General features: G+C 42.5%; 1 pseudogene; it reads right to left on the minus strand.

Annotated features, from left to right (window-relative positions):
• LOC118375447 (voltage-dependent L-type calcium channel subunit alpha-1D-like) overlaps nucleotides 1-12,966 on the minus strand; it is a 162,288-nt pseudogene that overhangs the window by 58,029 nt on the left and 91,293 nt on the right.

A 12,966-nucleotide genomic window follows, 5' to 3' on the forward strand; every position in this document is an offset into this window, starting at 1 on the left:
ACAGAGACAGAGAGAAAGTTGGAGAGAGAGTCAGAGAGAGAGAGACAGTGAGAGAGACAGCAAGAGAGAGAGAGAGATACAGAGAATGAGAGAGAGAGAGAGAGAAAGAGAAAGAAAGAGAGAGAGAGAGAGAGTCCTGTCTCTAGGCACTGCACCACACCACTCAGTCTCTTACTGGGTCCCTGTCCTTCTTCTCAACACAAAGCTGTGTGTAGGCCACCAGGTACAGTAGGGGGTAGGGAGGAGCAGGAAGGGGTAAGGCGGAGCAGGAAAGGGTAGGGCAGGGTGTAAACAAGTCAACAACCAACAAATGAAGGTACTGTACACACAATGACCAAAGACACCTACAAACATAACATCCACAGACAATACACCCACAAAATAGACAAATGGGGATTTATGTGAGACGGGAGATGCACGACTATGTATGTGTGTGTGTGTCCGTCTGTGTGTCCATCTGTGTGCACACATGCATGCATTTGTGTGTGCGTGTGTCTGCGGGTGTGTGTTTGTGTGTGTGTCCTTACCCGAGGTTTGAAGGCGATGAGTTTGAGCACCATCTCTGCAGTGAAAACAGCAGTGAAGACCATGTTGAGGATGTCCATCACATAGTTAAATGTTGCAGACTGGCCATAGTGCTACAGGAGAGGGAGATAGATGGAGAGATGGAGAGGGAGATAGAGATGGAGAGGGAGATAGAGAGAGAGATGGAGAGGAAGATAGAGATAGATGGAGAGATGAGACGGAGAGAGATGGAGAGCGAGATAGAGATAGATGTAGAGATGGAGACGGAGAGAGAGATGGAGAGCGAGATAGAGAGAGAGATGGAGAGGGAGATAGAGATATATGCAGAGATGGAGACGGAGAGAGAGATATATATAGATAGAGATGGAGACGGAGAGAGAGATGGAGAGCGAGATAGAGATAGATGGAGAGATGGAGAGAGAGATGGAGAGCGAGATAGAGATAGATAGAGATAGATGGAGAGATGGAGACGGAGAGAGAGATGGAGAGCGAGATAGAGATAGATGGAGACGGAGAGAGAGATGGAGAGCGAGATAGAGATAGATAGAGATAGATGGAGAGATGGAGACGGAGAGAGAGATGGAGAGCGAGATAGAGATAGATGGAGACGGAGAGAGAGATGGAGAGCGAGATAGAGATAGATGGAGAGATGGAGAGCGAGATAGAGATGGAGAGGGAGATAGAGAGAGAGATGGAGAGGAAGATAGAGATAGATGGAGAGATGAGACGGAGAGAGATGGAGAGCGAGATAGAGATAGATGTAGAGATGGAGACGGAGAGAGAGATGGAGAGCGAGAGCGAGATAGAGATGGAGAGGGAGATAGAGATATATGCAGAGATGGAGACGGAGAGAGAGATAGATATAGATAGAGATGGAGACGGAGAGAGAGATGGAGAGCGAGATAGAGATAGATGGAGAGATGGAGAGAGAGATGGAGAGCGAGATAGAGATAGATAGAGATAGATGGAGAGATGGAGACGGAGAGAGAGATGGAGAGCGAGATAGAGATAGATGGAGACGGAGAGAGAGATGGAGAGCGAGATAGAGATAGATAGAGATAGATGGAGAGATGGAGACGGAGAGAGAGATGGAGAGCGAGATAGAGATAGATGGAGACGGAGAGAGAGATGGAGAGCGAGATAGAGATAGATGGAGAGATGGAGAGCGAGATAGAGATAGATGGAGAGATGGAGACGGAGCGAGAGATGGAGAGCGAGATAGAGATAGATAGAGATAGATGGAGAGATGGAGACGGAGAGAGAGATGGAGAGCGAGATAGAGATAGATGGAGAGATGGAGACGGAGAGAGAGATGGAGAGAGAGATAGATGGAGACGGAGAGAGAGATGGAGAGCGAGATAGAGATAGATGGAGAGATAGAGATGGAGAGCGAGATAGAGATAGATGGAGAGAGAGATGGAGAGCGAGATAGAGATAGATAGAGATAGATGGAGAGATAGAGACGGAGAGAGAGATAGAGATAGATGGAGAGATGGAGACGGAGAGAGAGATAGAGAGCGAGATAGAGATAGATGGAGAGATGGAGACGGAGAGAGAGACGGAGAGAGAGATGGAGAGCGAGATAGAGATAGATGGAGAGATGGAGACGGAGAGAGAGATGGAGAGCGAGATAGAGATAGATAGAGATAGATGGAGAGATGGAGACGGAGAGAGAGATGGAGAGAGAGATGGAGAGCGAGATAGAGATAGATGGAGAGATGGAGACGGAGAGAGAGACGGAGAGAGAGATGGAGAGAGAGATGGAGACGGAGAGAGAGATAGAGATAGATGGAGAGATGGAGACAGAGAGAGAGATAGAGAGCGAGATAGAGATAGATGGAGAGATGGAGACGGAGAGAGAGACGGAGAGAGAGATGGAGAGCGAGATAGAGATAGATGGAGAGATGGAGACGGAGAGCGAGATGGAGAGATGGAGACGGAGAGAGAGATAGAGATAGATGGAGAGATGGAGACGGAGAGAGAGACGGAGAGAGAGATGGAGAGAGAGATGGAGAGATGGAGACGGAGAGAGAGATAGAGATAGATGGAGAGATGGAGACGGAGAGAGAGATAGAGAGCGAGATAGAGATAGATGGAGAGATGGAGACGGAGAGAGAGATGGAGAGCGAGATAGAGATAGATGGAGAGATGGAGACGGAGAGAGAGATGGAGAGCGAGATAGAGATAGATAGAGATAGATGGAGAGATGGAGACGGAGAGAGAGATGGAGAGAGAGATGGAGAGCGAGATAGAGATAGATGGAGAGATGGAGACGGAGAGAGAGATGGAGAGATGGAGAGAGAGATGGAGAGAGAGATGGAGAGCGAGATAGAGATAGATGGAGAGATGGAGACGGAGAGAGAGATGGAGAGATGGAGAGAGAGATGGAGAGCGAGATAGAGAGAGAGATGGAGAGAGAGATGGAGAGCGAGATAGAGATAGATGGAGAGATGGAGACGGAGAGAGAGATGGAGAGATGGAGAGCGAGATAGAGATAGATGGAGAGATGGAGACGGAGAGAGAGATGGAGAGATGGAGAGCGAGATAGAGATAGATGGAGAGATGGAGACGGAGAGAGAGATGGAGAGCGAGATAGAGATAGATGGAGAGATGGAGACGGAGAGAGAGATGGAGAGCGAGATAGAGATAGATGGAGAGATGGAGACGGAGAGAGAGATGGAGAGCGAGATAGAACAATAGAGAGGGAGGAAAGGAGAACAATTATGTTTTTTTATTTCTAATAACCGGAGTATAATAAGAAATGTTACGACAAGACTACGGCCTCTGAATGGGTTGGGTTGAGCTTCTTCTTACCTGCACAGCCAGGCAGAGTGTGTTGAGCATGATGAGGACGAACATGATGTACTCAAACCCTGTGGAGTTGACCACGTACCAGAACTTATACTGGTAGGGGTTCTTAGGGATGTACCTCCTCAACGGACGGGCCTTCAGGGCATACTCCACACACTGCCGCTGTAGAGAGAACCCACACAGTTATTCATTGCATACCTGTACACACAGTATAGTATACACCAGGATTTCCGTTAGCTGGTAATAACTGGCTTTTGGCCAATAAACATTTTGATAAGCCGCTAAATAAAATAACCAAGAAGACTCGAGGCTGTAATCGCTAACAAAGGTGCTTCAACAAAGTACTGAGTAAAGTGTCTGAATACTAATGTAAATAAGGTAGTTCTGTTTTTAAAAAATTATATATATATTTTATATATTTCACTTTGTCATTATGGGTTACTATATGTAGATTAATAATAATTTAATCCATTTTAGAATAAGGCTGTAACGTAACAAAATGTGGACAAAGTGAAGCAACACTTTCCGAATGCACTGTATAATTTTGTGGAATTAAACTGGCTCGTGTGTACAGTATATTTGTTATGTATCTTATTTATCACATTCGTACAGCATACAGATATAGATGAGCGGAAAATGTGTCAGTCAGTGTGAGAGCTGCTGCTACAGCATCTCAAACAGCAAATGCATTGGTAATGGAAGGCAGGCTTCATACAACAGTACATATTATGAGGCATGTCTTACCTTTCTTCAAAGTAGCCTGGCCAAAATCAGACCCTATCCGTGGAGGCAATTCTTTTATATCATCTTTCTTTCATTGTCCAGTACACAAAGGCACAGCCCTAGTCATATTAACAACCCATGCTAGTTGTTGCATATTTCATCTCCCCTCTTTCTAAATTTCAAACAGATATTTTTATCTCTGTCACATGAAAGCGCTCGCAGGTGCGTTTTGACAACAGTGTTTTCCCATGAATTGCATTATGGAACAAACATTCGCGCCTAGCCTACTGCCTTGTGCACATTGCTGCTCTCATAATGTGAATAAATAATAGTTTATCAAAGTTTTAAGCTAAATGTTCTGATCTGTTGCATCAGACTCATTGCTTTTTAACATGTTTTATGCTTGTATCCTAGGCCTACTGGTTGTATGAATTTGGGATCTATCATCTCACAGTTGTCCCAGAGTCTGTTTGGAATAGACTATTTCTTTCTCTCCAAGCTGCTCAGTTGGTAGAGCATGGCGCTTGTAACGCCAGGGTAGTGGGTTCGATCCCCGGGACCACCCATACGTAGAATGTATGCACACATGACTGTAAGTCGCTCTGCTAAATGGCATATATTATTATATTATTATTATCAATAAAATAGGTCAACTTTTCTACTATGAGGGATAATAGATTGACATAGGCTAGTGATTTTGCTGTTTGTTTACTCGTCTTGTCGGCTGTTAGAAGAGTTATTCTAACATGTTCAAAGTGAGCATCAGAATTCGGTAAGAAGGACCGGATATCATTGCATCCTCTGTTAATATGAAAGACTATAATCTGAATGTGATTTCTGTCACTCTGACCAGTCATAATCAGGTTACGCACCCAACGCATATGTGTCCGGTACATTTATCAAATGTCAGGTACATTTAAATGCTGCTGGTCAAATGTCTGTAGGCACATTTTCCTAATGGAAACCCTGGTATACACACAAACTGCATAGCAACACACTGAGAACCTTAGTGTGGGGAATGATGATGTCACGACTTCTGCCGAAGTCGTTGCCTCTCCTTGTGCGGGCGGTGCTCGGCGTTCGACCTCACCGGTCTTCTAGCCATCATTGATCCATTTTTCATTTTCCATCGGTTTTGTCTTGTCTTCCCACACACCTGTTTTCAATCCCATTCATTACCTGTTGTGTATTTAACCCTCTGTTTCCTCTCATGTCTTTGTCAGAGATTGTTTAATTGTCAGTGTTGTCATTTTGTTGTTGGTGCGCGACGGGTCCTCGTACCCATGTTTTTTCATGTCTGTATGTTTTAGTGTTATGGAGCATGTTCTGTTGACATTTATTAAAAGACTCCATTTACACTTCATTTTGACTCTCCTGCGCCTGACTTCCCTGCCACCTATACACACGACGCTGACAGATGAGCAGACTAGACATGTAGTTCCACAAAACTCATAAACACACATAAACACCACATGAACACACACACACACACACACACACACACACACACACACACACACACACACACACACACACACACACACACACACACACACACACACACACACACACACACACACACACACACACACACACACACACACACACACACATGTTTTACACACATGTTTTGTTCTTCTAAACACGCACACACACATGAACTGACCTGGTTCTTATCAAGCTCACAGTTCTTGTATTCTTTCTCTCCTTGCTCCTGGAAGGTGACGATGACGAAGCCGACGAAGATGTTCATCATGAAGAAAGCGATGATGATGATGTAGATGATGAAGAAGATGGAGATCTCGATGCGGTAGTTGTAGATGGGACCCAGGTTCTCTCTGTTAGAGTCTATGGCCTTGTAGAGCAACCTGAGAGAGAGAGAGAGAGAGAGAGAGAGAGAGAGAGAGAGAGAGAGAGAGAGAGAGAGAGGAGGGAGAGGTAGGAGAGACAGAGAGGAGAAAGATAGAGAGAGATAGGAGAGACAGAGAGAGGAGAGAGAGAAATAGGAGAGAGAGAGATAGGAGAGAGGGATAGGAGAGACAGAGGAGAGAGAGAGCGAGAGAGCGAGAGAGAGAGAGAAGAGAGAGACAGGAGAGACAGAGAGCAGAGAGAGAGATAGGAGAGAGGGAGAGAGAAAGAGAGACATTTTTTTAATTGTTATTTTTTATACACAAAAATACGAAAGTGTTTAATATTGTATTTGAGTATATAATATGAGAGTGTTTAATATTGTATTTGAGTATATAATATGAGAGTGTTTAATATTGTATTTGAGTATATAATATGAGAGTGTTTAATATTGTATTTGAGTATATAATATGAGAGTGTTTAATATTGTATTTGAGTATATAATATGAGAGTGTTTAATATTGTATTTGAGTATATAATATGAGAGTGTTTAATATTGTATTTGAGTATATAATATGAGAGTGTTTAATATTGTATTTGAGTATATAATATGAGAGTGTTTAATATTGTATTTGAGTATATAATATGAGAGTGTGTAATATTGTATTTGAGTATATAATATGAGAGTGTGTCTTACGAAGGCCAGCCCTCGAAGGTAGACACGGTGAAAAGAGCCATCATGGCCATCAGCACGTTGTCAAAGTTGAACTCGCTGTTGTGCCACACTCTCTTTTGGATGGCCGGCTGGTTCACGTCCCCGTCTTTAAAATGGATGTAGGTGCCCCTGGGAGGTTAGAGGTCACAGGAGTTAGAGGTCAGGATTTAGGTTTAGGCCTATGATGTACAATATATAAACAATTTGAATATTGTGGAAGTTGTGAATATGTATGTCTATGGGCAACATGCTCAAATCAAAGATACTAAAGAACACATACTGTAGAGTAAATGGAAGAATTTATGGTACAATATGACGGGTGTCAGTTTACTATGTAGCTATAGATGGACAAATGTATCAAAAGCAACTGACTTGCATTCATCTGGGCTGGACTTTGCTTCGTCTGTACATCGGTAAAACTTCCCCTGTGAAGCAAACACACACATCTTCCTTGTCTGGGAGTGTCAACACACAAGGGTCTAATTCATTAGGACACACCATAGCAAAATGTTTAGCAAGGGAAAACAAAAACAAGCATTTCATATTGGATAGGTTTCAGTGGTCCTCCCTGTTTCAGTCAGTTTTCTTCCAAATTGGTGTTACAGTGCTGACAGTAGTGTTATAGTGTTACAGTGCTGACAGTAGTGTTATAGTGTTACAGTGCTGACAGTAGTGTTATAGTGTTACAGTGCTGACAGTAGTGTTACAGTGTTACAGTGCTGACAGTAGTGTTATAGTGTTACAGTGCTGACAGTGCTGTTACGATAGTGTTATAGTACTGATCTTAGAACCAGTATTACAGCGCTGACAGTGCTGTTACAGTAGTGTTATAGTGTTACAGTGCTGACAGTAGTGTTATAGTGTTACAGTGCTGACAGTAGTGTTATAGTGTTACAGTGCTGACAGTGCTGTTACGATAGTGTTATAGTACTGATCTTAGAACCAGTGTTACAGTGCTGACAGTGCTGTTACGATAGTGTTATAGTACTGATCTTAGAACCAGTGTTACAGTGCTGACAGTGCTGTTACGATAGTGTTATAGTACTGATCTTAGAACCAGTATTACAGCGCTGACAGTGCTGTTACAGTAGTGTTATAGTACTGATCTTAGAACCAGTATTACAGCGCTGACAGTGCTGTTACAGTAGTGTTATAGTACTGATCTTAGAACCAGTATTACAGCGCTGACAGTGCTGTTACAGTAGTGTTATAGTACTGATCTTAGAACCAGTATTACAGCGCTGACAGTGCTGTTACAGTAGTGTTATAGTACTGATCTTAGAACCAGTGTTACAGTGCTGACAGTGCTGTTACGATAGTGTTATAGTACTGATCTTAGAACCAGTATTACAGCGCTGACAGTGCTGTTACAGTAGTGTTATAGTAATGATCTTAGAACCAGTGTTACAGTGCTGACAGTGCTGTTACGATAGTGTTATAGTACTGATCTTAGAACCAGTATTACAGCGCTGACAGTGCTGTTACAATAGTGTTATAGTACTGATCTTAGAACCAGTATTACAGCGCTGACAGTGCTGTTACAGTAGTGTTATAGTACTGATCTTAGAACCAGTATTACAGCGCTGACAGTGCTGTTACAGTAGTGTTATAGTACTGATTTTAGAACCAGTATTACAGCGCTGACAGTGCTGTTACAGTAGTGTTATAGTAATGATCTTAGAACCAGTGTTACAGTGCTGTTACGGTAGTGATATAGTACTGATCTTAGAACCAGTGTTACAGCGCTGACAGTGCTGTTACGGTAGTGTTATAGTACTGATCTTAGAACCAGTGTTACAGTGCTGACAGTGCTGTTACGGTAGTGATATAGTACTGATTGTAGAAACAGTGTTACAGCGCTGACAGTGCTGTTACGGTAGTGTTATAGTACTGATCTTAGAACCAGTGTTACAGTGCTGTTACGGTAGTGTTATAGTACTGATCTTAGAACCAGTGTTACAGCGCTGACAGTGCTGTTACAATAGTGTTATAGTACTGATCTTAGAACCAGTGTTACAGTGCTGTTACGGTAGTGTTATAGTACTGATCTTAGAACCAGTGTTATGGCGCTGACAGTGCTGTTACAGTAGTGTTATAGTACTGATCTTAGAACCAGTGTTACAGTGCTGTTACGGTAGTGTTATAGTACTGATCTTAGAACCAGTGTTACAGCGCTGACAGTGCTGTTATAATAGTGTTATAGTACTGATCTTAGAACCAGTGTTACAGTGCTGACAGTGCTGTTACGGTAGTGTTATAGTACTGATCTTAGAACCAGTGTTACAGTGCTGTTACGGTAGTGTTATAGTACTGATCTTAGAACCAGTGTTACAGCGCTGACAGTGCTGTTACGATAGTGTTATAGTACTGATCTTAGAACCAGTGTTACAGTGCTGACAGTGCTGTTACGATAGTGTTATAGTACTGATCTTAGAACCAGTATTACAGCGCTGACAGTGCTGTTACAGTAGTGTTATAGTAATGATCTTAGAACCAGTGTTACAGTGCTGATCTTAGAACCAGTGTTACAGTGCTGACAGTGCTGTTATGGTAGTGATATAGTACTGATTGTAGAAACAGTGTTACAGCGCTGACAGTGCTGTTACGGTAGTGTTATAGTACTGATCTTAGAACCAGTGTTACAGTGCTGTTACGGTAGTGTTATAGTACTGATCTTAGAACCAGTGTTACAGCGCTGACAGTGCTGTTACAATAGTGTTATAGTACTAATCTTAGAACCAGTGTTACAGTGCTGACAGTGCTGTTACGGTAGTGTTATAGTACTGATCTTAGAACCAGTGTTATGGCGCTGACAGTGCTGTTACAGTAGTGTTATAGTACTGATCTTAGAACCAGTGTTACAGTGCTGTTACGGTAGTGTTATAGTACTGATCTTAGAACCTGTGTTACAGCGCTGACAGTGCTGTTATAATAGTGTTATAGTACTGATCTTAGAACCAGTGTTACAGTGCTGACAGTGCTGTTACGGTAGTGTTATAGTACTGATCTTAGAACCAGTGTTACAGTGCTGACAGTGCTGTTACAGTAGTGTTATAGTACTGATCTTAGAACCAGTGTTACAGTGCTGTTACGGTAGTGATATAGTACTAATCGTAGAACCAGTGTTACAGCGCTGACAGTGCTGTTACAGTAGTGTTATAGTACTGATCTTAGAACCAGTGTTACAGTGCTGTTACGGTAGTGATAAAGTGCTGATCTTAGAACCAATGTTACAGCGTTGACAGTGCTGTTACGGTACTGTTATAGTACTGATCTTAGAACCAGTGTTACAGTGCTGACAGTGCTGTTACGGTAGTGTCATAGTACTGATCTTCGAACCAGTGTTACAGCGCTGACAGTGCTGTTACAATAGTGTTATAGTACTGATCTTAGAACCAGTGTTACGGCGCTGACAGTGCAGTTACAGTAGTGTTATAGTACTGATCTTAGAACCAGTGTTACAGTGCTGTTACGGTAGTGATATAGTACTAATCTTAGAACCAGTGTTACGGCGCTGACAGTGCTGTTACAGTAGTGTTATAGTACTGATCTTAGAACCAGTGTTACAGTGCTGACAGTGCTGTTACGGTAGTAATATAGTACTGATCGTAGAACCAGTGTTACAGCGCTGACAGTGCTGTTACGGTAGTGTTATAGTACTGATCTTAGAACCCGTGTTACAGCACTGATAGTGCTGTTACGGTAGTGATATAGTACTGATCGTAGAACCAGTGTTACAGCGCTGACAGTGCTGTTATGGTAGTGTTATAGTACTGATCTTAGAACCTGTGTTACAGCGCTGACAGTGCTGTTACGGTAGTGATATAGTACTGATCGTAGAACCAGTGTTACAGCGCTGACAGTGCTGTTACAGTAGTGTTATAGTACTGATCTTAGAACCAGTGTTACAGTGCTGACAGTGCTGTTACGGTAGTGTTATAGTACTGATCTTAGAATCAGTGTTACGGCGCTGGCAGTGCTGTTACAGTAGTGTTATAGTACTGATCTTAGAACCAGTGTTACAGTGCTGTTACGGTAGTGGTATAGTACTGATCTTAGAACCAGTGTTACAGCGCTGACAGTGCTGTTACGGTAGTGTTATAGTACTGATCTTAGAACCAGTGTTACAGTGCTGACAGTGCTGTTACAATAGTGTTATAGTACTGATCTTAGAACCAGTGTTACAGTGCTGACAGTGCTGTTATGGTAGTGTTATAGTACTGATCTCAGAACCAGTGTTACGGCGCTGACAGTGCTGTTACAGTAGTGTTATAGTACTGATCTTAGAACCAGTGTTACAGTGCTGTTACGGTAGTGATATAGTACTAATCTTAGAACCAGTGTTACAGCGCTGACAGTGCTGTGACAGTAGTGTTATAGTACTGATCTTAGAACCAGTGTTACAGTGCTGTTACGGTAGTGATATAGTGCTGATCTTAGAACCAGTGTTACAGCGCTGACAGTGCTGTTACGGTACTGTTATAGTACTGATCTTAGAACCAGTGTTACAGTGCTGACACGGTAGTGTTATAGTACTGATCTTAGAACCAGTGTTACAGTGCTGACAGTGCTGTTACAATAGTGTTATAGTACTGATCTTCGAACCAGTGTTACAGCGCTGACAGTGCTGTTACAATAGTGTTATAGTACTGATCTTAGAACCAATGTTACAGTGCTGACAGTGCTGTTACAATAGTCTTATAGTACTAATCTTAGAACCAGTGTTACGGCGCTGACAGTGCTGTTACAGTAGTGTTATAGTACTGATCTTAGAACCAGTGTTACAGTGCTGACAGTGCTGTTACGGTAGTAATATAGTACTGATCATAGAACCAGTGTTACAGCGCTGACAGTGCTGTTATGGTAGTGTTATAGTACTGATCTTAGAACCTGTGTTACAGCGCTGACAGTGCTGTTACGGTAGTGATATAGTACTGATCGTAGAACCAGTGTTACAGCGCTGACAGTGCTGTTACAGTAGTGTTATAGTACTGATCTTAGAACCAGTGTTACAGTGCTGACAGTGCTGTTACGGTAGTGTTATAGTACTGATCTTAGAATCAGTGTTACGGCGCTGGCAGTGCTGTTACAGTAGTGTTATAGTACTGATCTTAGAACCATTGTTACAGTGCTGTTACGGTAGTGTTATAGTACTGATCTTAGAACCAGTGTTACAGCGCTGACAGTGCTGTTACGGTAGTGTTATAGTACTGATCTTAGAACCAGTGTTACAGTGCTGACAGTGCTGTTATGGTAGTGTTATAGTACTGATCTCAGAACCAATGTTACGGCGCTGACAGTGCTGTTACAGTAGTGTTATAGTACTGATCTTAGAACCAGGGTTACAGTGCTGTTACGGTAGCGATATAGTGCTGATCTTAGAACCAGTGTTACAGCGCTGACAGTGCTGTTACGGTAGTGTTATAGTACTGATCTTAGAACCAGTGTTACAGTGCTGACAGTGCTGTTACAATAGTGTTATAGTACTGATCTTCGAACCAGTGTTACAGCGCTGACAGTGCTGTTACAATAGTGTTATAGTACTGATCTTAGAACCAATGTTACAGTGCTGACAGTGCTGTTAAAATAGTCTTATAGTACTGATCTTAGAACCAGTGTTACAGTGCTGACAGTGCAGTTACAGTAGTGTTATAGTACTGATCTTAGAACCAGTGTTACAGTGCTGACAGTGCTGTTACAATAGTGTTATAGTACTGATCTTAGAACCAGTGTTACAGTGCTGACAGTGCTGTTATGGTAGTGTTATAGTACTGATCTCAGAACCAGTGTTACGGCGCTGACAGTGCTGTTACAGTAGTGTTATAGTACTGATCTTAGAACCAGTGTTACAGTGCTGTTACGGTAGTGATATAGTACTAATCTTAGAACCAGTGTTACAGCGCTGACAGTGCTGTGACAGTAGTGTTATAGTACTGATCTTAGAACCAGTGTTACAGTGCTGTTACGGTAGTGATATAGTGCTGATCTTAGAACCAGTGTTACAGCGCTGACAGTGCTGTTACAGTACTGTTATAGTACTGATCTTAGAACCAGTGTTACAGTGCTGACACGGTAGTGTTATAGTACTGATCTTAGAACCAGTGTTACAGTGCTGACAGTGCTGTTACAATAGTGTTATAGTACTGATCTTCGAACCAGTGTTACAGCGCTGACAGTGCTGTTACAATAGTGTTATAGTACTGATCTTAGAACCAATGTTACAGTGCTGACAGTGCTGTTACAATAGTCTTATAGTACTGATCTTAGAACCAGTGTTACAGTGCTGACAGTGCTGTTATGGTGGTGTTATAGTACTGATCTTAGAACCAGTGTTACGGCGCTGA

The sequence above is a fragment of the Oncorhynchus keta genome, chromosome 21, assembly GCF_023373465.1.
Source record: "Oncorhynchus keta strain PuntledgeMale-10-30-2019 chromosome 21, Oket_V2, whole genome shotgun sequence".
NCBI lineage: Eukaryota > Metazoa > Chordata > Actinopteri > Salmoniformes > Salmonidae > Oncorhynchus > Oncorhynchus keta.